General features: G+C 44.7%; 1 protein-coding gene across 7 annotated transcripts in view; it reads left to right on the top strand.

Annotated features, from left to right (window-relative positions):
- SIPA1L2 (signal induced proliferation associated 1 like 2) overlaps positions 1 to 20,304 on the top strand; it is a 216,965-nt gene that overhangs the window by 59,098 nt on the left and 137,563 nt on the right. For 4 of the 7 annotated variants that reach the window (XM_078077712.1, XM_036087309.2, XM_036087310.2 and 1 more), the window contains exon 3: positions 14,994 to 15,067. The exons of 2 other annotated variants lie outside the window; for them this stretch is intronic. The gene's annotated coding sequence lies outside the window, so the exon portion shown is untranslated. Of the gene's footprint in view, positions 1 to 13,314; positions 13,393 to 14,993; positions 15,068 to 20,304 lie in introns of those variants that run through there. One more of the 7 variants, XM_078077711.1, reaches the window with a different exon arrangement.

Genomic DNA, 20,304 nt, shown 5'->3' with positions numbered 1-20,304 from the left:
ACAGAAAATCATGGCAGTCATCGCATCTGTAAGGTTGTTTATTTGGAGAGTCTACACGTGCAGTGAAACATGCTAAGTCTTTATATTTAATTACCTAACAACTGTGAACACATTTCTAAGATCGGATTCTTTGATTTTCTCTTTTACACTCAATATAGCGATAATAGTAGCCAGCATTTGTGGGCACTTTCTTGTTCTAAGGCTTGTTGTGAGCCCTTGGCAGGTACAGTTTCCTTAAATGCTGACGGCTTCTGCCGCTGTCTTCCATGCCCTGAGGATGCAGGGACTCCAAGGACAGAGATGCCCAGGGCTCATGTATGCATGCATCTGGCTTTTAGCCAGAGTCCGTGCCGGCTCCCGTGGATTTGCACAAAAACATCTGGCAAACGGGCTTGGTGCAGATAGTATAGGTTAGCGACAAGAATGCAAACGAAACTTTGTTTTAAATTTGGCCAGCGACAGGGTCTGCCACTCAGCTTGTCAGATTATTAGCTTCATGTAACCTGGGCAATTTCCTTAATGTTTGATGGGCCCCAGTTTTGATATTGGCAAAAAGGGTATAATAATCTATTGTAAGATTTTCATCCAAATTCTGTGAGGCAGTGCTTGTTACAACTGATCTAGTCATTTTATTTATGTCCCTTTGATTTTATCTGAAAAAGCAACTGAAATCTTTTTTTTAATTTTTAAAAAAATTTTTTTTAAAAGATTTTGTCAGAGAGAGAGAGAGAGAGAACAAGCAAGGGCAACAGCAGAGAGAGGGAGAAGCAGGCTTCCCACTGAGCAGGGAGCCCGATGTGGGACTCCATTCCAGGACCCTGAGATCATGACCTGAGCTGAAGGCAGTTGCTTAACCGACTGAGTCACCCAGGCGCCCCTGAAATCTGTTTGTAAGACACTATAATTTATTCTCCCATCTGGGCTTTGTCCTCTCCCCACTATAAAAATCCATGGTCGAGTCTCCTTTTTGTAAACCTATGGAGAGAAGGAAAAGTGAGCGCTAAGGTAGAACTGGGGATGAAGGAGTACTAAAACTGAGGTGGTAAGTTTTTACTCTTTTGTGGTCTTATCTGACTATTTCATAGTTGCCTATTGTGAGAGGATTTTTATTCTTTCCAGGAGTGGTGTCTAGAAACGTAGCGCTGATGGCCTCTTTGTGGCCCATCCTCTGCAGGCTGAGTGCCCGATGCTCACCCCCTCCCAGCTGGCTTTTGTTGCCCGCCTCTCACCTAGGCAGTGGACCTGACTTGACCTAAAAGCCTTTGTTGTTCTAAGCAGTGGTTTTCACCCTTCACTACCCATCTGTATCACCCAGCAAGCTTTTAAAAATACCAATGCCTGATTTCTAAAACTGATACTTAGAAACTGAATTGCGACTGAATTTCCAATGTCTGTGTTTTTTTTAAACTTCCCCAGCTGATTCTGATAGGCAGGGGAGGTGGAAAACTGCATTAGTGTGGGGGAGACCCAGAAGGGCCATATTCCATCGTTACTATAATGTCATTTTCACCGTCAGTCGTGTCTGTTTCAGTGATGAATGGAATCTCTTGAAAGTGGCTGTGAGTACTGTAGAATCTAGAATCATGTAGAATCAGTGCCCTCTTGCCCCTGCCCGTCCCTCTCCCATCCAGGCTGGAATGGCTCAGTGGGTCCCAGGTGTTCAGACAAGGTCAGGAACCCGGAGGGATCCATGGAGGGGGTGACCACAGGGGCTTAGGTGCCGCCCGCGAATACGTTTGGTGTTCTTTGCCATTCCTTTGTCTATTGTTTGGCAGTTGAGTATGTAGGAATTATTCCTCGGTGTGATCTGCCTGCCGAACCATACTATTTTTAGGCACTAACCCACACAATAGGTTTATAAAAAGGCTATTGAACCTTTTGAGGCTCTGCTGGATTTGGTCTGACAAGGGCTGAGTTACAAGTAGGCTGTCCCGCCTCACAGTTCAGGCATGTAGGATTTTTTTGTTTTTTCTTTATAAAGAGTCTGAATAGCCTAAAAATACAGAGGTTTGGCGGTCTGTCAGGTGATGCTCTCCTCCAGTGTCCCGGCTTTCCAGACACATCACTTTGCAGGTGTTTGTTAGATTGCTAATTTTTATTTGTTCTTCTTTTCCTTTTAACATGCGCCAAAACGTGCATAGTTTGTAGTGCTAGGGGAAAAATGAACACATGAAGCATTTTCTTATTCTTGAATCTCTGCTCTCTGTCTAAAAAGATGCGTTTTTCTCCATTGGGGAGCTCTGCTTGTCCGGGTCTGCTTATCAAATGGGATTAAACAGATAAAACTAGTACTAGATATTAGTTTAAACTTGTTTTTAAAATGACCATCAGAACTTGCTGGATTCTAATCCATTGTCAGAAATATGCATCACTTCCATTAGGAGGCAGAAATATGAGTTTCCTAGTAGTTGTAATGGAAAAACAATCTCTCGTTGTAAAATAATGTGATGCCCTTAAAGTGTCCACATAATAGATTGGATATTATTTATGATTCTTTTCTTCCTTTATTGCGTCTCCTGCCATTAAAATGCCATAATAGGCAGTGTATTAGAATCACTGCCGTATGGCTTTGACTTTTTAGAGTACACATCTTCATAAAGACCATACCCAAACTAATTCACAATGAGGCACTTAGCCAAGTAAAGATTTTCTTTGGCAGTGCTTAGTGAGGGGATAGACTCTGAGCTATGTTGGATGACTTTTAGGATTGATCCTGATGATTTTTTAACTCCTTCTTTATGCTGATTACAAACTTATGATTCCTCTTACTCTTGGGATCTGTGTCACTCTATAGGGCGGGCCTGGCCGGTCTTGTCAAAGGGAACATTTTGATTTTCTCAGCCACATTTGGACATTTTTTCCCCTTTTCTTCTCTTCATTATCTCTCTCTGGGTCCCACGCCCTCCAACCCCCCGTGGGGATTTGTTGCTGACCTAGGGAGCTCATCCGTGTTCATGCCATAGTTATTCTCTTCGGGTGTCAGAGGGGAGCTGGAACAGTGGGGACACTCCGGGTGCTTGGCTCTCTGGCCTCCCCTTCACCTCCAGCCCTGAAGGCGCCTATAATTTCCAAACATGCACATCAAGAGCAACCAGAGGTCTCTGTCAAACTATCCATTCCCAGCCCACTCCACATGCTGCCCTGTGTCCCCTTCTGTCCTGCCCCCGGACTTTGATTCAGTAGGTTAAGGTGGAGGCTAGTAAATGGAATTTTCATCAAGATCATTCTAATGCAGTTGTCTGCATGGCCCGTTGAATGTTTGGGGACCACCTATGTAGTTCCAAGCCTCACTCTACCGATGAGACATTCAAAGCCCAGCAAATGATGAGGAACTTCACCAGGGTCACACTGGAAGACGTGCCAGTCCAACATAGAAGACAGGGATTCTTTACCTTTGTATGGTGAATGTAGATGGGGCAGAAATGACCAGAAAGTTCACGGGGCTATATACCCTGGACACACGTTAGTTCTCTATTTCGTGTTATTGGAGACTCTGTGTGTTGTGTCTCTGTGACAGAGAGGAGCATGGGATGAATAGGTGATCTGTGTACTTACCTAATCTAGGACCAGAGTCAGAGATAATGAGTATGAGATCCAGTTTGAATTCTTGTACATTGAAAGAATTGTTAGTGTATTATTTTACCATTGTTTTGGCCTCATGTTTGTGTTGAGTGGATGTTCCGGTTTAGCTTTGCCTGCTGATAATAATATAAGCAAGCTTCCTTGGACACAGCAGGTACGTAACAGGAGCTATTCAGAGTCTGGCAAGGAAATGCCTAAAACATACAGTCCTTATTCTGATCACATGGTGACAGACGCATATTTGCACATCCATTTAAAATAAACAAAGCTGACTTCTTAAAATTTATCTGAAACCTTATTCTCTTTTCCACTGACAGACAATTATTTGGAGTTGGGAAGATAATCTGTGGGGATAGGAGGTCATTGATGGCATTTATCACAAAGGTCCAGGAATTCATTTTATCTGGCTGACTTTATCTTATTGACATGGGGATTGTGGTCTACCTCCCAGGGAACTGGTCCACGTAGGGACATAGGGAATGATTTTTATACGTGTGCACAAACATGTAATGATCATGATGTGTTTGTCTGACAGGTGGTAGGTACTTGATAAATATTTGATGAATGAAAGTAATGCTTCAAAAAAGACTTTTTTTTTTATATCTATCAAAATTCTAGCTCAGGATACTGCAGTTTTCTTATTTACTTTTTTTCCTCCTCATAAATATCTGGGCTCTACTATCCAGGATCTTTAATGGAATAATTTACATTTCTTATATCCCACCTTTTTTATTTTGGTATTTTTCCAGTAATGATACCTCTCATGATTCTGTTTCCTTTGAGGAAATTATATCCACTTGGAAGCTTCCATTTCTGGCCGGTTTTAGAACTTACCACCAACACAGCCTGGGTCTGAGGCCTGCTTTGGGAGAAGCTTTGCATCAAGATCCTGGGCCTCATCAGTGAGCCTCCTGAAGGCTGGAGGCCCCACTCTGCCCCTGGCCTGGGCCTTCCTCCCCCTCAGTGCTGCCCCTCCTGCTCTCATCTGCCAGAGGCACAGATAGTGGAAGCTGGAGGTTCTTCCTGCTGACCATGTTGACCAAGAAGCAGTGACGTCCTTTCCATGAGGACTGAGCCATCCCTGGAAAACCTTCCCATTTCTGAGGGATTATGCCCTTTTAACGGGAGCCGTGAGTACTCCCTAGCCCAATAGGCAGAAGATCTGAAAAAGAAGACTCCAGATTCAATTTTGTATTTCCCAGGGTTTTCTTAAAGGCCACTGGGGTACAGGATTGACAGGGAAGAGCCACTTCTTTCAAATGTTATTGTTTGGTTATAAATTACTAATGATCAGATTACTGATGTCTTATTAACTGCCCGGTTCAGGGATGTGATTTGGGGTCCAAGGTGGCCAAGTGATTCCATCTAACAGTTTTGTGGGAGAGCAAAACCCGGGATTGCTGGCTGCCATGAGGCCCCAAGCATCCCAAGAACCCTTATTTTTAAACTCAAACTAAGTTTCTTTGTTGGCAACACAGGGATCATTCTGTTCTGAGCTAATTCTTCTGTGGGCCCTGAAAGGCCAACGATTCTGCGTGAAATGGAGATAAAGGGGTGGACGGGGATTAAAAATCATGAATGAATTAGGGGGAATCAACAGGAAGGAAATTTGTTTCTAGATGGATTTGCTGACATGTAGGTATTACCCTCCCTGGATCACAGAACTTTTATTCCCCTGGTAAATAGATAGAGTCAACTTATACCTAATTCAGATTAGCCTCCTGAAGAAGCATCACAGCTGATTCTGACAATTGAGCTATTTCCTGATTTAAAGGAGTAGACAGAGATCTTCACTTACTGACAAATTGAGGATATTTATATTTGTATCCAAAGGCTTCTTGGCTTTGGAGGGGTATCCCTGTCAAAAGTAATATGTGTCCTGTGTATAATATCTGGGTAGAAAGAAGGAAATAAAATCACCCCAAGTACCAAAACCCAAAGATGAAAACTGATAATATCATCTTTTTTTTCTATGAATTAAGTGTGTCTATGTATCCATGTGTGGTTGTATTATGTAGTTGTAAAGATCCTATGTATATATTTTAATATATATGGATATATTATAATATATTTAATTATATTTATATATTAAGGCATTGTATATATATTGAAGCATTCTAACATTGTATATCTCATTACCTCATGGTCTTTATAAACAGTATTTTTATGCCAGAACATTTAATATATTTATTTTACTGAAGCTGGCACACTTCTTCTCAAGAACACAGACCTAGGGGCGCCTGGGTGGCTCAGTCGGTTAAGTGTCTGCCTTCGGCTCAGATCGTGATTCCCAGGGTCCTGGGATCGAGCCCCGAATCAGCTCCCTGCTCAGCGGGGAGCCTGCTTCTCTCTCTCTCCCTCTGCTTCTCCCCCTGCTTGTATGAACACACTCTCTCGCTCACTCTCTCTCAAATAAATAAAATCTTAAAAAAAAAAAAAAACGAACACAGACCTGGGCAAAAAGGGGTTGTACTTTTCGCCCGTGTAGTTTCCAGGCTTGGTGCCCTTGGCTGTGGAGCTGAAGGTATATGGTACCTGTTAGATCTAACTGGAGCCGATTGAGTTTATATCGTTATTTGCGCATATTGAAAGCGTCCCTCCTGTATGAAGATGTGGAAGAAAGAATTGATGACATGAGACGCTGGTGCCCAGTGATAGAGCTCTGCATAATGAAAATAATTTACTCAGCCTGGCTGATTTCTGGCACAATCCCTGCCTTCCCATTGGCAGGCAGGAGGGCTGGTGTCTGAGGTTGCTTGGGCAAATTCAGACCCTCCCCTACTTCACATCCTCGAGACCACCCACCCACCCACCAGTGGGATGAGGACTCTAAAGTGTGAAATTAACACATCAAGTGAATTTATATCAGGGTAGCCTTGGGCTGGTTTTTGCAAATTAAATTTTCAGAAATTAGCCTCAGCCCTGCCAAGGCAGCATTAACTTACTACTGGTGAAGCCAAGCTCTTTCTGTGGCATTTCTACACTGAGAGAGGAGTTCAGTTGTACACCAGGACAGTGAGTCTTGCTGAGTAAATTGTGGTCTGTTTGGTTAAACAAAACAGAACAAAAATGCAGACAAACAAAAAACAAAAAAAACAACTGTTGACCAGAAGTGATGCTCCTCAATAAAGCACGATTCATGTAGTGTAGAGGTTTGAAGAAAACATGCATGAATACGTGGGATAGTGCATCAACGAGCAGAAATGCCAGCCAACTCTTCTAAAAGACTTTTATGGGTGATATTCATTATTTGGCATTCAGAAAAAAAATTTTTTTTTATCACACTGAGATGGGGTCCATCTCTCAGAGCTATAATCACATTAACCAAGCTCACTAACCGGAGTATGTAACACGAGTGTCCACTTAGTAATTTATAGAAATAAGTACAGTCATGGGGACCTCTTCTCAGTCCCCACATTCTCTGCCTCAAGGTAGGCAGAGATCTGGAGTTTGCTTGGGACACTTGCAGTGGGAACGGGGGAGATTGAGGAATGAACAGTCACTGGATTCAGGCAAGGATGTCACGAGAGAATATTCCTTGTCTAATGGCTGAAGTGCCTTCTCTGGATGCCAACATTTGCTCCGGATTCTCCTTTTTCCACATTCCAAATGGCCGACCCAAACTCCGTTTTCAAATTCTATTTTGCCATTAATTAGGATACATACAGTCAGATCTTACAGGCCTTGGGGCTTCTCGCTCTTTAAAGTTTAAATCTCAGAGGGAGATCTTTCCTTCTTTCTCAGCTCTCCAGGGAAGTTTTATTATACAAGATGAAAGCCTACGGCAACTGACTTTCCAGGTAGGGTTCTGTTTGAACAATGCCGTTAGGGCTTGTCACTTTTTCCAGTAAGGCTGTTCCTTTGTTTTGGCTTGCTCTCCATCCCAACGTTGCTTTGTTGATATGAATATAATACTTTATATAAAAATATTCCACCTAAACATTTTAAATGTATGACTTATCTATTGACAGGTCACGTCACAATGTCTTGCTGGTACAGGGTGTTTGGCACTATTCCGTTCTGCGCCGGCTTGCAATACTGCATTTAGCTGACTTTTTTGTTTTTTGTTTTTGTTTTTGTTTTTGTATCTTCACTGAACCTGGTACCTTGTTAGGCAGGGTGAGAGAATACAAAATTGAGTAGAGTTCTCTGATTTCTAGGTTCTTAGTCTAATGGAAGACATAAGCATGTAGATAAGTAATGGTAGGGGCACCCGGGTGACTCAGTCGGTTAAGCGTCTGCCTTCGGCTCAGGTCATGATCCTGGGGACCTGGGATCGAGCTCCGCATCGGGCTTCCTGCTCAGTGGGGAGTCTGCTTCTCCCTCTCCCTCTGCCCCTCCCACCCACTCGTGCTCTCTCTCTCCACCCCCCTCTCTCAAATAAATAAATAAATAAAATCTTAAAAAAAAAAAAGGAAAGATAAGTAATGGTAATATTGGGTCCCGTCTGCCAGAACACAAGAGAGAGCAAGCGTTAAGTCTTCTCCGAGGCAGTGAGAACACAGTGAAGACACAGTAACTGGAGAAAAGATGTTCGCGGGGACAATCCAGAAGTCCATAGTGCCTTGGAGTTTTGGTTAACAGGAGGCCAGTGTCAGGGAATGGAAAGACTGGTTAAAGTCACCCTTTGGTAGGACCCGGTGTTCTGTGGGGCTGGGAGAGAAAATGGCATGCGTATGAAGAATCGTGTAGCCCGTTGGCCAGAATCCAACACCTGCTCCTGCTGCCTGTGGCTTCCAGGTGAATAGCTCCCTCCACTCTTCGAGCCCCTTGTGTCCCCATTTAATGGGGAGACTGGCAACCAAATCGTCGGGTGCCTTATGTAAAATAGAATGCCTCCTCATGGAACAGGCATTCGGTGTGTTATGCCCTCCCATTCATCCTGATTGCGGGAGATGGAAACGAGACCAGATCCACAAACTTCTCCTGGAAACAAGACCAGGTCCACAAACTTCTCCACCATTACCTACCGTGGATTTGACAGGCACCGTGCTAAGCCAGCCTCCCACCGCCCTCCATCCCACTATGTTACTGAGCTACCCTCTTGAGCATTTGTTAATCTTCTCTGGCTGATGGAGCACAGGTGAAAATTTACCTTGGCTGGGTGTAGGATTTTCTCTCCATTCTTGCTTGACTGCTGGCCCAGAGCCGTGATAAATGTTGGCTTGTGTCTCTTTTGGCCTTTCCAATTTCCTCCTCTATCCCTCTATTGAGATTTTGGTGTCTGGGTCTAAAACACTGAGTGAAATGAACCCCCCCCCTTTTTTTTAAGAGTGTAGTTTAACTTTTTCTGGGTAAATCATCTTACCAGTTTTCTTGCAGACCTAGTCTGACCCTGATATTCATTAACTTGGAGGCTCTCTGTTTTTGTAAGTGTTTGTGGAAGAAAGGATAGGTAAGATGCCTCCTTTTACAAAGCAAAAGTTCAGAGTTTCTCAAGTGCCATTGAAAATGTCTCCTGATGACACGGAATTTCTTCTGACTTTATCTTGTTTCTGTCTCTTAGTTTCTCCCGGTCTGCAAACTTACCTGTCTGGTTTCACATGCCACCAAGAGCTGCCTGTTTGTAGGATTCCATCCCCTCCAGGGTCTGCAGCGTTAGAACACGCTTACAGCATTGATTTTTGTCTTTGTGTGTGTGTGTTCAGCCTCCCATGGTGCTGCCTTGTCACTGAAGGGAGGGAAGAAAAGAAGTTTGGGAGCTCAGTCTTTTAAAAACATCAATGCGAGGAATTATTTGGGTCTCTTGGCTTAAGCAACAGCAGTAACACCACCACCACCACCAAAAAACCTGGGGCTCCATGAGATACTGTAGAAGTTTGGGGGTCTTGGAGGGCCTAGGGCTGCCGACAAAACCCTGATGATAGAGGCTCAGTCGAGTTCACTTTATTCCTCTGCTAGTTTTCAGAACAGGCAGGGATAGCCGCTTTAAGACAGTCCACACATTGAACTCTTGAACAGCCCAGTGGATCCTGAATTCTTACGGCAGACATTTCAGACTGCGGACACTCTTGCTATCTTTGGCTGGAATGTCGTCTCTGAGGAATCCTGTTGTTAGCTGTTCAGGGCTCTCACCAAGTTGAGGTGATCCTTGAGCTGTTGACAGTCCTCTGGGTTAACTCTGGCTTCTCTCTACTTCAGAATGCTCTTCCAGGACATTCTAGCAGGATCCAGGTTGCTAGGGAAGCAACTTTGCAGTGAATACCCTTGTGAGTTACCACCCTTGTGATGAATGGCTTTTTTTTAACCCCCATCCCGCCCCATACTTTTCTATAATGGAGAATTCCCAGAATGGTTTTGTTTAGAGATTTTTTTTTTTTTTTTTTTTTTTGCGCTTTCTGGACTGACAATACAGAGTCCTCTCTCTCCTGCTGCTGTGTCCTTTTCATCTCTTCATTTATCTGGGATTTCCAAAGACTGAGTGGGGTAGTTCGGTCTTTTTTGAATCTGCTGATTTTTCTGTGAAGCTGATGTCATAGTCTAGACCTTTATCCTTACATATGCAAATTATTAGATTACATTTAGCAGTTGGGGGCTTTGTCACTGCCCCCAGTTGGACGTGGTGAGAGCCTGTGTATGGCAGAGCAGTTTTAGGTTCTGCGGTCTGTGGCGTTTGGGTAGAGCACGTCTTCGGGAGTCCTGATGAGGAGACCTGTCCTTGCTAGCCCACCTGGAGCTGTTACAGGTCCAAGTGGGATTCTGCTGCTCCAGGGTAGCGCAGGCTAGGCAAAGCATGTCATTGTGGGTCAGCTTACCTGCACTTTCCTCCACAAATACCTGGTTTCCCACTCTGGCCTAAATTCCCTTGGAGATAAATTGTTGAGTCTGAAAGACTTCCCTGTTTAATTTCGGGTACGGGGCTTAATACCACTGCAAGACAGATGTGTCCCGCTGGGTGATTTCACTTGTTGGATACGAGTGTGGCTTGTTTTCTCAGCACTGCTGAGATTAGTGAGGTGATGTAAAGCCTAGAAGCTTTTCAGATGTTTGTGTTGTATCTGATTTTAAAGTAAAAGCCTCTGCCAGTGTGGGCTAATTAAGGTACATAAATGTGTAAACTCCATTTCTAGTTTAACTTACTTGCTTTTATTCCATAGGCAGTAGTTATAAGGAAGCAAGCCGCCTCCTTATTGGAGAGAAAGAGGGGACATTTGAGTTTTGCTAATCACAGACATCAGCGAGCATGCGGGGTGCAGAACCTCTCACTCAGATGCTCATTGTTGGGAATTATTTCCTTATTGTTATTTTAATAAAAATAATTGAACCCTCTTTTAGCCTGTTGGATAAAATTAAACTGACAAACTCTGTGGAATGCCTGGGAACAATGTTCAGTTCGCCGGCGACAGCTGCCAGGCCAGGGGTGCCCACAGCAAACATGGGCTAGATGCAGATCACATTTCTAGAAGGAAAACATCCCCCACGTGTGTCATAGCATCGAGATGTATGTGCATGACACAGACAGTGTGCTCTAGTTAACATGAGTAATGGTTTCATTCTTCATTAGACCAGCGTTCTTGCAAAAGCAAACCAGAGGGAAATCTACACCGTATTTTGAGAAAGAGAAAGGGGGCTATTTTTAGGGAAGCATGGCGGGAAAGAGATTTCCTATTTAAGGTGTGGGTATTCCAGAGGTTGGATTAGAGTAAGTTTGTTAAAAATAGAACTTTAAGTGTAAATATTTTGTTCCCTAATATGATATTATTATTTTAGCGCAGCTGTGTCCCCATCTCTTTTCCTGAGTAAGCCCCTCTCCTCTGGGTTGTGGACATCTTGTCCCCCAAGACAGTGTTGCTACTGATGTGCCCTGTCTCAAATCTGACTCCTAGATCTTTCCTACTTCTCTTCTCATTTCCTCTCATGGCTACACCGAAATAATTGTAGCACTTGTTAACATAGATCTCTCAGGGGCACAGACAAGAGATCAAGACAGAGCTTCAGGATGTGTCCATTTTGGTCTTTAATAGTGACTGTGTTGGAAAAATACATATTTTCTTAGAGGTGAAATTGAAAGCAACGTTGTGGGAGGGTTTCTATGTCCATTTTGCCTCCTTGGGTAGATGATAAGCGTCCTGAAGTCAGGGCTCACGCATTATGTATCTTTCTTCATGCACCATGTGCCTTGCCAAGAAGTAAATGCTTAGTGGATGCTTGAAGGAAAGAATGAACGTGGGTTACCAGAAGGTGGATTTTGTGGATGCTTTATCTGTTGTTAATCAGAAAATTTTTGATTGATCATTCCCTGGTGACTCCAGCTCCGTAGTGAGTATACATGTATATTCATACTCTAGGGATTTATAGTCTGATGGTGAACACAGGAAATACTCACAAATTACAGAAAAGGTCTATTTTTAAAATGAATTTGAAAGTAGAAGGAGGCTGAGACATATATTTTATTAAGGGGAGGAAAATGTTCAGTAGAGGCCCAGAGGGGGAAGAGGACAGCGGATCCTTGAACAACACAGGTTTGAACTGCATGGGTCCACTTATACGCGGAATTTTTTATATATATACAGTTCTGGAAGTGTATTTTCTCTTCCTTATAATTTTCTTCATAACATTTTCTTTTCTCCAGCTTACTCTATTGTAAGAATACTGTATAGAATACATATGACATATAAAACATAGGACCGTGCATGTTATTAGTAAGGCTTCTGGTCAATGGTAGACTGTTAGCAGGTAAGTTTTTGGGGAGTCAGATGTTACACGTGGATTTTCGGCTGTGCAGGGGCTGGCACCCGTAATCCCCAGTGATGTTCAGGGTTTAGCTGTATAATACAGTAGGTGGTGGAGCCGCTCCTCTGTTGAAATCCCGGGTGGGCTTTTTCTCCTTGCTGTCTGGCCACCTCCCACGAGTAGCTGGACCTGAGACAGGGGTCCACACGGTCGCGTCCATGTGAGTGCGTGACGCACAGGAATCTTTTTATTTAATTTAATTTATTTATTTGACAGAGAGAGAGACAGGGAAAGGGAACACAAGCAGGGGAAGTATGAGGGGGAGAAGCAGGCTTCCCGCGGAGCAGGGAGCCCACTGTAGGACTCGATCCCAGGACCCTGGGATCATGACCTGAGCCGAAGGCAGACGCGTAACCAACTGAGCCACCCAGACACCCAACGCACAGGAATCTGCTTTCATCCCACTGGTCCTGTCTCTTCCCTTCGTTCTCCCCTTTTCTTCCCTAATGCCGTATCTGCCATGATGATCCACTCACTTATGCATTCTTTTATTCAACAAATCCTCATTACTTACCTGTTCTGAGTCAAACACCAATTCTGTAAGTTAGCAAGAGCCACCCATCTCACCGCTCCGACTCTGGTCCTCAAGAGGTCAAGAAAGATATGATGCTATGTAAGTGCCATATATAAACATATTGTTATCAGTACTTATCAAAGCTCACATTTTGTCACTGCTCACTCTTTTTTGGGCACTGGGCTAAATACAGTATTTATGTAAATACTATAAATTGATCTAAAAACAATATAAATTGACTTCATCTAAGTTAAACCTGTCTCTGACTTCAAAACCTGTTGTTTTCAAGATAAAGTTAAAATTCCCCTGCCTGGCTTTTTAAGGCTCAACACTTCAGCTAAATAACTAGTCTTTCCGGCTTTCGCTTTTAATGTTCACGATGAATCATTTGCTCCCACCACACCCACTTATCCATCAGCCTCCGCGGGCTGTGCACAGCCTGGGGCGCGCTGCCCTTTTCTCTCTTTGAAGATGGAGGGGAACCATTCTTTGAGGCCCTGCTCACATCTCACCCCCTCCCACTGGGACCTCTTTCCTCCTGGTGAATCCCTAAAGCTCTTGCTGTGAGTACTCCTTGTTTATGGGTTTTGGCATCCCGCCTTTGGTTTGCAGTTACTTTCCACGTGCTCGCAGCGCATCTTCAGTTAGTTTGCTTTAGCTGCCCCCTCCCCCACCCTGTGCAGCAGGGAGCGGTAAACCTGCTTGGCACCCACACACCCTGGGCTCCTTCCAATCCTTAGATGTGAAAGTTGTCGGGGACCTTCAGTTAGGGTGGTGTTGCGGATCGAACCTTTTCATCTTTGAGATGGAGAGAGAACTGGATCTGGGTTGTAGAATAAAAACAGAACTTGGACGCCTGGGTGGCTTAATCAGTGAAGCGTCTGCCTTTGGCTCAGGTCATGATCCCGGAGTCCCAGGATGGAGTCCCGCATCGGGCTCCCTGCTCAGCGGGAGCCTGCTTCTCCCTCTGACCCTCCCCCCTCTCGTGCTCACTCTCTCTCTCTCTCTCTCTCTCTCTCTCTCGCGCGCGCGCGCTCAAATAAATAAATATATAAATAAATCTAAAAAAAACAAAACAAAAACAGAACTTCTTCCAGGGGAAAACGAGAGAAGGCAGTGGTTTTGTGTTTGCGCTTTTGGAGTACCCAAATCCCAGACACAGGCCCCACATTATCTCACTTAACCTTCCTGCCGATTCTGCCGGTTGTTGTATAATCCCACTTCCTTTATCATCCCGGTGCAGATGAGGAAGCAGCTCAGGGATGCGTGCAGGTTTGTCCAAGGCCACCAGCTGGGAAGTCCGGGGGTTCTCATTCACGCTTGCTTTTCCCCGAAGTCCTTGCTGTTCCCACTCATCTTGCCTGTCTCCCAGTGCACAGTGTTTTGTTTAGTTCCACTACTGCACTCAGTACTTTATTTTTGTTTATTTATTTTTAAAGGTTTTATTTATTTGAGATAGAGTGAGAGAGAGGGAGCACAAGCAGGGGGAGCGGCAGGCAGAGGGAGAAGCAGGCTCCCCGCTGAGCAAGGAGCCCAATGTGGGACTCGATCTTGAGACCCTGGGATCATGATCTGAGCCAAAGGCAGACGCTGAACCCACTGAGCCTCGCAGGCGCCCCCACACTCAGTCCTTTAAACTGATACCTAGGAAACGGATTTGGCAGTAGCTCTCCCGCCTTGCCTTTTTTTTTCCTATTTAAACTTGCAGCAATGTACTCATATTTGTGTTTGATTTGAAACACTTTGAAAGCAGTTTTTTTTGTTAGCGTTTGTCTGCGTGAACGCATGCACTTGTCCCTGTTTCTTGCCTCGTCTCCTCCCGCGGTGGCGAGGGCTTCGCCTGCCCGGGGCTCTGCCGTCAGCATCACGAAGCCCGTCGCGGGGTTGCCTGTCGTGATGCGGGGCCATCGGGGCCCCGGCTGCTCCCACGGCTTCTGATTGTAGCAGCGCAACATCTGCCACAATTACTAATGCTCAGAAAGGCAGAATCAGCTGTTTTCCCCAAATGTTTTTCTGATTCATGTTTAACTGCTTTTCTGCTTGAAAATGCTGCTGCCGTCAGGATTTTTTCTCTTGCCTAAATGAAGGTACTGCACAGACGGTTGTGATTGGCAGTCCTGTCTGCATAAGTTAAAGCCCGCCTCGTGTTGTCATTTCTTTACAGGTTTGAAAATCTAGAAGGTAAAGATACCAAAAGAACGGCGTAGTAATGAAGTCTGACTTGTGGTGGATGGCTGGGTAAGAACGTTCGTATTTAAAATCTGAGAGATGTAAATATTTGACTTGATATAATGTGACCATACATTCTTCGCCACTGATTATTTAAACCTTCTGTTGAGCTCTCAGACAGATGGTCTTTTGAGTAATGAACTCCTTTGAATACAGTGAGATGCCATGTGGTAAACTGATGAAGTGGCATTATTAATAAATATTTTAAGCAACAACAACAAAAAAAAGCCCCAAAGTGAGAGTGGGTAGCTGCAGATTAGAAAAATCTAAATTCCCATCTTCTAGAGGGCTAGGAGTATAATGCCTTTCCAGGCATTTTCAGCAGCTCTTCTCCATTTCTGCAGATTAGTGGCAAAAAAGGGGATCACTGACATGGTTACCGTTATCAAACCGAATTTACAAGACTCTCTCTGCCTATGTGTGGCTGGGCTTCAGGGTGATTGCAAGCCCTCCTCCCTCCTTGCTGGTCATTGTCATCCAAGGCAGTGCTAATGCAGTGAGTTAGGGATGTATAGAAACAAGATAAAAATGGTCAAAAACGGCCTGGGTGGCTCAGTCGGTTAAGTGTCCGACTCTTGATTTCGGCTCAAGTCATGATCTCAGGGTCGTGAGATGGAGCCCCGCGTAGGCTCTGCACTCAGTGGGGAGTCTGCTTGGGATTCTCTCCACCCCCTCTGCTCCCGTTCTCTTGCCTTCTCTCTCCAAAATAAATAAATAAAATCTTAAAAAAAAAAAAAGAAGAGAAATAATATTGACCATTATTTTTGTATGTTTCACCTTGAAATGTAAATTGGATCAGCAGATTTTCAGTTAAAAAAAAAAGGCTGTGTTTTTCCTGCTGTATTTGTGCCTCGAGCCCCTTCCTTTAATGCCCCCCCCCCCAGAATTTTAGGCACATTAGCAGTACCTCACTGATTTATAATCAGGAGGAAAAAAGTGTCCCACTTAAGTGAACTTTCCAGATCTTGGACATTCTCGTCAAAGACTGTGCCCACCTTCATCATCTAGCGTAGATGTTTGACGACGTCTGAGACCTCTCACACCCAGCTGGCTTCCTCAGTCGTTCTCAGTAACCCTCCCTGTGAACTGCTTACACTCAGACATGGTCCGCTTTAATTCTAGGTACTTTTCCATAGACGCGAGGAGTTTGCTTTCAAAAGCCACCATTTGGAAAGAATTAGAAAAAGGCCCTAGCAAGAGTGAAACACCGATTAAAGAGGATGGGGCTGTGAGACTGGAAATATTTGCAGTGGGGCCTTCAGAGAAGGAGGGGGTGTCAAGGGGGTGCCCCAGGTCGTCTGGGAGGGAGGGAGACGTGAGATGTGTGAGGCAGGCTGGACATGGGGGGACAGCAGGGTGGGGATTTTACTGGCTGCTCTTGACCTGTGTGCTTGGGTGACTGGGGCTAAGGTTATAGCCGTCTTGGGGCAGAGACCACGTGCTGTGGGGAGGGAAGGGTGCTGGTCGTGCAGGCCCAATCGACATCCAGCTCAGAAAATCCACCCATTTCCATTTGGCCTGCAGACCCTGGCCAGTGATCGAAAACTCCTTCTGTTTCCCATATTCTTTCTTGAAGAATCACCCTTGGTTTTATTCAAACATGTTCAAGTTCTACTATTTGATCACTCTGGCCATAAATTGGCCTCTTGGTATCTGCAGAGGTTCGTGCTCCTTGATGTGGCAGACGTGTCTTTCGACTTCTCCAGCTCCTCTGCCACACATTTTCTTCCCAGCCCCTTTGTGGACCCTGATTTCTCTGCTTTTGTGCCTTTGCACACACTGCTTGCAGTCATCCTTCTCATCGGCCTGGGTGATGTGGCTCGCCTGCCAGGAGTTGGCTGGAATGCCATCCCTTTGTGATGGGTTCTATCCAGACAGTGAGCCTTTGCTGTCCCTGTTCAGGGGAGCTGGGATCCTGTGGGATTGTGTGCCGGTTACATTATGACCACACTGTTGGGAGTCCTGTGTCCCTCTCCTTGGGGTTCTCCTGAGGCTAAGTACATGTTACCTGCCTTCCAGTAGGTTCATGGTCAATGTTTGCTGAAATAATAAATGAATGAAGTATATTTATGGAGCTCATCATTGTTTGGGGTTATAAAACAAATGTTTTGTCTGTGAGTCTTAATGATGTGGGAAGGTAAACGGCAAACAATATGGATATTCTGCATTTCACGCTAATTATGAGCTAAGGAAAGGGTATGTGGGGGTAGGAAGCCAACTGAGGTGATGAATGAATGAGATTGGTTGTAGTCTCTGAGAATTTTCCCTCAGGAGGAGGGTGGCTCTTCATATTTGCTTATCATACCAGACTTTAATCTTACGAGCCTGCTAATAAGACAGCCACCGAGCTGCAGAAGGAAACCGCCTGATTCTCGACTCTGTGGTTTGCAGAATTCATGAGAACCCTTGTGATTTGGGCTCTGCCTTCAGCATATGCCTGATTACTATAGTTATATTCATACTAATATTTATTTTCCTTTTGCTCAAGCGATTACTCTGTCGAAAAGCTTTTCTGTAAAAAGTGGATTATGTAATTACTTCTCTAGAAAATTGGCTTTCTACTTACTCTTAGGATTAGTGTTTGGGCAGAATGGGAATCACGTTTTGGGACCACCAGTAGCCTGTCAGGCCCTGCTGGGCCGTTCTGTATGGCCTTTGCCCGGCACAGATGTTAAACCAGTTGCCATGAGCAGAGTTGCTCATGACCCTGTCATGGGATTCACAGTCGGCCAGGGCTCTGCAGGGAGGGGTCTCTTCCAGATCTTCGTATTTTGGAGAAAATTGCATGAAGACTGAAGAATTTGGAAACAAAATATGTATCTGGGTCAGATAACTTTGGCTCATCACTTATGCACAGGAATTGCTTCATTGAACACTATAGAGGGCCTCAAAGAAACTCTTTGTGAATAACGTGGGTTTTGGATGATGGTGACGCTGGTACGCTTTTCCTAGATCGGTCATTTTCAAAGTTTGCATTTTTGATCACTCCGCTCTGCCCTCTCCCCACCAAAGTGATCCTCAGGACACATTTTGAACACCATGAAAATGATGGTTCTGGGAACACACGTGACTAGAATGAGACCTGTGGCTCTGTCCCTGGGGGTTACCTGATTGTCTCACAGTGACCGCCTCACATCCCGCATCCTGTGATCACCTAGACATGACTTGCTTACTGTGGCTGTGATCACCTGTCTGTTACTTATTCTAGCTGTGTGTCCTATAAAAATCTGCTTTTTTGGTGTGTGTGTGTGGTGGGGGGAGGTGGGGCAAAAGTTTGCTTTATTTATTATTTATTTACAATTTTATTTATTTGGAGGAGTGTATTCCTATGGTCCAGAAGCATATTTGGTGGAATGTTTACCCCCCACCCTCTGCCTGCCGTCCACGCCCCCTCCTCATAGCATCTGGTGCTATGGATGCCTCCTGAATCCTGCTGGAGACTTGTTATGCATGTTCAGGCAGATACTGATATTATCCGTTTCTGGTCCTAAACTGGTCGCATACATGTGATACTTTGCATCTCTCAGTGTACTGTGAATGTCTCTTAACTTCTTTAGCTTTCCACGAAAAATAAGCTGATTTGGAAAATGGCCTTTGTTGACCTTCTACGTACACAATTGGGGAAAGGGCAGATGAGACCAGGGCAGCTTCTTGCTTGGCAGGACACCCCGCTCTCCTCAGAAGGGTGAGCTAGTCTTGGTTCCCAAAACCTCCATCTGTGGACAAACTGACAGCCTATGGCTTCTAGTCACCACCTGCCCCCCGCCCTCCACCAGAAGCAACCAGCCAACCAATAACAAAAAACAAGCAAAACAACAAAAACCCCTCAAGTCCAGAAAACCTTTCTTGACTAACCAGAATTCTTACTCTCTTTCTCTCCATTTCCTCAGAAAGTGTATGATTCTCTGGCAAACTCCCAGAATGTTCCAGACAGTTTTTTTTCCTGTTGCCCCTGCTTCCTGGGGCGTTGGAGAATGCCTCCCATCTCACAGGTCCTTATCTTTGTTCTGGCTGCTCTCTTCCCCGACTATGCCAGTCTGTTGGCTAAAACTTAACCGTTTAATTTTACATGGTGTTGTTTTGTTCTGTAACTCTCCACAACTAGACTGTGAGCTTGAGGACAGGGCCCCCCTTTTATACTTTCGTATACCCCATGTTTTAAGGTAGGGTAATTTTAGGGTAAAAAGTAGTTCGTCACTAAACCTTAACTGAATGAGAGGTTTGTGAATTCTAGTCTCCTATCTCTAATTTCCTAGAGATGACTCTTCCTCAGGTTCATCATTTTAACATCTTCAGCCCCTACTTCATAATCTCTTCCAACCATGGGCTCATATTCCTCCCTGCTGAGGTGCTCAGGTTGTTCGCTCTTCCTGTTTCCTTGTGTCTGGCATCACATTCATTCGCTTTTCAGCAAACAGTGCAGACCCCTGTGATGGTTAGTGTCAACTCAGCTAGGCTATAAGCACTCAGTTATCCGGTCAAGCACACTAATCTGAGGTGTTGCCGAGTAGGTATTTTGTAGCTGTGACTAACTTCCACAATCAGACGATCTGAGTGGGCCCCATCTAATCAGTTGACTCAAAGGAGACAATCTGGGTGGGCCTCATCCAATCAGTTGAAAGGCTTTAAGAGCAAACCTGAGGTTTCCCTGAAGAAAAAACTGTGTGGATTGCAGCCTCAGCTCCTGAGAGTTTCTAGCCCATTCTATGTCCCCACAGTTGAGTAAACCAATTCCTTGCCTCTCTCCCTCCTCCTCTTCCCCACCTCTCCCCCCTACTCCCTGTACACATGTATATAAAGACACACTACTAGGGGCACCTGGGTGGCTCAGTCGTTAAGCGTCTGCCTTCGGCTCAGGTCATGATCCCAGGGTCCTGGGATTGAGCCCCGCATCGGGCTCCTGGCTCGACAGGAAGCCTGCTTCTCCCTCTCCCACTCCCCCTGCTTGTGTTCCCTCTCTGTCTCTCTCTGTCAAATAAATAAAATCTTTAAAAAAAAAAAAAAAAAAAGACACACTACTAGTTCCGTTTCTTTGGTAGAATCCTGACTTATCTGATGACACCATTAGTGACATTTTAGGAAATACCCACTCTTGCTATTTTCCTGATTGACAGTTGACATCGACTCCCCATTGCCTGCAAAAGCTCATAGCATGAACATGAAATACAGAGTCCTAAACCTCTGGCTTTAAGCTCCCTTCCCATCCTCATTCACTTCTGTCCCTTGAGAACCCTGGTACTTTAGGT

This window comes from Halichoerus grypus, chromosome 7 (genome assembly GCF_964656455.1).
Source record: "Halichoerus grypus chromosome 7, mHalGry1.hap1.1, whole genome shotgun sequence".
Taxonomy (NCBI): Eukaryota; Metazoa; Chordata; class Mammalia; order Carnivora; family Phocidae; genus Halichoerus; species Halichoerus grypus.
This window is presented reverse-complemented; position numbering and strand designations above follow the sequence as displayed.